Raw genomic sequence first — 4,419 nt, forward strand, 5'->3', positions numbered from 1 at the left:
AAGTGGAAATAAAGGTATTTGTAAATGAAAGAAAGCTAAAATAATTTGTCATTAACAGACCTAAACTTAAAGATAGACTAAGGGTAGTACTTCAAACATCAAAAAAATGATCAAAGAAGAAGTAAAAAAGAAAAACAGTAAGAGCAGAAATATAAATATATACAATAGATTATACTTCTCTCTAAAGAACTTATAAATCATACCTGATGACTAAAACAGAAATGATCTGATATCAAAAACAACAATTTTTTAAATAGGGAAGGTAAATAGAACTAAAAGGAAGTATACTTATGATCTATAGGTATTAACATTTTACCACTTCAAGTGAAACATACTTCCTTACTTCCATTTAGTTTCATTTATCTTTATATATGTGTGTGTATATACATATTTGTGTGTATTTAGAAAAGTCACTAAATGATGGTCAGCCCTCAACAAGATAAACTCAGCAATCCTTAATGAGTGAAGGAATCAAATTTCCAGAGTAAACACATTATAATATTCAGAATGCCCAACTCTCAACAACAACAAAATTACAAACCAAACAGAGGAATAGTCCATTCACAGGAAAGTGAGTATTTGACAGAAACCATCCCTGAGGAAGCCCAGACATTGGAAATATTAGTCAAAGACATTAAATAAACTGTCTTAAATATGCTCAGTCACTCAAAGGAAACCATGGAAAAGAACTAAAGGAAATCAGTAAAACTATGTGAGCAAAATGAGACTATAAATAAAGAGATAAAATTATAAAAAGGAATCAAACCAAAATTCTGGAAATGAAAATCACTAGAGGTATTCAACAGCAGATTTGAGCAGGCAGAAGAAAGGACTGATGAACCTGGAGATAAGGCAACTGAAATTATCCAGTCTATGGAACAGAAAGAAAAAAGAATGGAGAACAGTTAATAAGCCTGAGGGACTTGTAGAACACCATCAAAAATACCAACATATGCATAATAGAATTCTAAGAGAAGACAGAAAGGAACAAAAAGGGACAGAAAGAATTCTTAGGAAATAATGGCCAAAAATTTCCCAAAGCTGATGGAACACATGCATATACACATTCAAGATGCTCAACAAATACCAAGTTGGATAAGACATCCACACCAATACACATTATAGTAAATTATCAAAGCCCAAACATAGAGAATGTTTACTGCAACAAGAGAGAACAGACTCATCATGTACAAGAGATTTTCAATAAGATTAACAGCTGATTTTTCCATCAGTACCATGGAAGCCAGAAGACGTGGTATGGCATATTTAAAGTCCTGAAAGAAAAGAACTGTCAACCAATAATTCTATATCCAGCAAAACCATCTTTTAAAAATGAAAGAAATTAAGATATTTCCAGATTAACAAAAACTGAGGGAGTGAATTACCAGTAGAACTACCCTATAAGAGATGCTAAGGGAGTCCCTCATGCCAAAATGAAAAAACCCTAGACCTTAACTCAAAGTTAGAAAAAATAAAGAACAATGACAAAGGTGACTACATAGGTAAATATAAAGGCTGATATTATTGTTTTTAGGTTTGTAACACCTCTTTTTTTCCTAAATGACTTAAAAGACAAATACATAAAGCAATAATTATAAATCAATGTCAATGGGAAAATGATGTGTAAAGATGTAATCTGTGACAATAATGATATAAAGGGTAAAGGATGGAAAGGTATATAAGCAGAGTATTTCTATATTGTTGATGCTAAGCTGATATTATTCAAACAAAATGTGTTTAATTGAAACAATTGTTAATTGCAATCCCCAAGATAACCACTTAAAAATAACTAAAAATTATATAGAAAAGTAAAAGAAAGAAGGGAATCAAAATGTACACTACAAAAAAAATCAACTAAACACACACACACACACAAAACCAATGGAGGAAAAAAATATATGTAAGATACAGAGAAAACAAATAGGCAAATGGCAGAAGTAAATCCTTCATTAAAGTAAATTACTTTAAGTAAACTCTCCTATTAGAAGGCAGAGATTGCCCCCCCCCTTGGGGGCAGTGCCAGCTATTCCCAGACTGGAAGGGGGCCATGCAGTGGGCACGGAAGGAACTCGGACCACACACAAGTCTGGCATTGTGAAGACTAAGCCCGCTTGTGGGTAGTCCTCATGAAGGAGGGCCCCAAAAGAGATCTTATCAAGCAGCTTTCTTCAAATTTCCTCAGGGTGCCTCAATGTCCTGTTGGGCTCTTTTCTCTGGCGGCTTCCCCTTGCACGTGATAGGGAGAAAGTTGAGACATAAACAATGGAAGGTCATTCGTTCAGCACCTCCCATCCCCCAGGTGCCACAGGAGGCCTGAAGGTAGAATAGGAACAGAGATGCATGCCACTCATTGGCTGAGAGCCTTGACTGGTTAATTACACAAATATGCACGTATCAAAGGAGAAGCCACAGAGGAGCGGTGAAGAAAAGGAAGGCGCCATTTGGGGGAGGATGGATACATGTATATGTATGGCTGAGTCGCTTTGCTGTGAACTATCACAGCATTGTTCATTGGCTCTACTCCAACATAAAATAAAAAGTTAAAAAAAAGAAGAAGAAAGGAAAGGAAGGCACCATCAAAGAAAGGAGAGGCCTGTCTCCAAGGTCAGGGGGCTTCCCTGAGAAAATGCTCCTTTGGCTGAGAGTTGAAGGATGAGCTAGAACTAACTGGGGAGCAGATGTGTGCTGTGAAGGGTGCAGAATTGGGTAGAGAGAGGGAGGACATTGGGGCAGGGAACAATGCCCATGGGTGAGGAACAGCAGGTGCAAAGAGTGAAGTGCAGTGGGGTGGGGGGAAGGGGGGGGACTCTGGAGCAGGGAACAGTATCCATGCAGGGGGAAGAGTGATTGCAAAGGACCAGAGGCCAGAAGCCCCTTGTAGGTGAAGAGAAGGGAGGCTTGGGCCGGTCCAGTGCTGGGAAGGTGTTCAGTCTGAATGCTGTGAGAAATGGGAAGATTCTGCAGCGCCTGAGGACTCCACAGCTAATGGGAAAGACAAGAGGCCTTTCCCATTACATGGCACCAGGGTTTCCGCTGCTTCACGGTGTGGCCTGGAAAAACTGGCCAGCCAGTCTATACTGGCCAAGGTTTTAGCCCAGGGCAAGCTGATGCCACTCCCTTGCAGATGGCCCAAGTGTTGTTCTAATAAGATGCTATTTTCCAACCCTGAATATTCAACAGAATGTTATTAGTGAATTCCACCATTGCTGAGCACCCAGCTCCATGCCAGCCACAAGAGCATGCTGGAAGCCGTTTCTGGGAGAGGGAAGGAGTTCCAGTCGCAGGAGCCCCTGCTGGGTTACCCTCCTGGGCTTCAGTGTCCTCACCTGTGAAAACAGTCCTAGGAGCAGCACACAGGGCACTCACCTGTGCCAGGCCCTCCTTCAAAGTGTCTCCTGTGTGTTAACTCCACAAGCTGAGCTCCCCCCTGGGGTGGCTGCGGCCACGTCCCCATTTTACAGATGAGGTTGCTGAGTCTCAGGAGGGCAGGAGGGGAGGAAAGAAGACAACCGGGCCCTACTCTCTCCAGGTTTCTCTCTCCTGGTCCCCACTGAGCAGGCACTCGCCTCCCTGCACTGGTGATCAGGCTTCTCTTACAGACCCTGTGGCACGTGGCACACGGGCACCAGCGACTGCCTGGCCCAGAGCTCACAGAGCAGGTACAGCTCAGGGCCAGACTTGAACCTGGCAGCAGGTGACGATAATGGTGATAACCCCCTCCAGTCTTGGATGTGGAGCTCTCCTGGAGGATGCCGTCTGGAGAGCACACGTGCCCCTTCCGTGTGTGCACAGCTGCGCGTGTCCGTGTGTAGCTCCCTGAGGCCAAGGTGTGCCCACCTGGACCCCTCGTCCTCCTTGTGCACCACAGGCCCCTCCTCACAGCGAGGGTCTCAAAGTAGATGGAGCCCGCATGCACCACACTGCCCAGGATGCTCAGCCTGCATCACCCAGTGCGCTCAGAGGCTTCATCCCCAGGAAGAGGAGCTTCAGAGCCGGCTGGTAGGCCCTGATGCCTGAAGCCAGGCCCTTGCCATGACGGGCCTGGGGAGGGAAAGCTCAGGAGGGTGTGTGGGCTGTGTGCAGGCCCTGCCCCAAACTCACTCCCATCCTCTCTACTTTCCACTGAAGCAAGTTAAGGTACTGATGACCGCCACTTGCCAAACCCAGTGGCCACCCTCTACTGCCCCCTCCCCTGACCACACCGCCGTCCACACCCTCTACAGGCTGTGACAATGAGCGAGACGCAATTTGGCAGGAGTGGGATTTGTCTGTACCCTCACGCCCCTCATGACAGCCTACACGGTGGAGGGGCTGCCCTGGTCCCTACCACATGGGTGCTGCCAGGTGAGTTACCTTGGTGCCCAGACGATTCACCCAGGGCAGTTAGGGAAGGACCGGGCCAAGCCCTCACCCTGATAG

The sequence above is a fragment of the Neophocaena asiaeorientalis genome, unplaced genomic scaffold (genome assembly GCF_003031525.2).
Source record: "Neophocaena asiaeorientalis asiaeorientalis breed wild unplaced genomic scaffold, Neophocaena_asiaeorientalis_V1.1 scaffold32, whole genome shotgun sequence".
NCBI classification, from domain to species: Eukaryota; Metazoa; Chordata; class Mammalia; order Artiodactyla; family Phocoenidae; genus Neophocaena; species Neophocaena asiaeorientalis.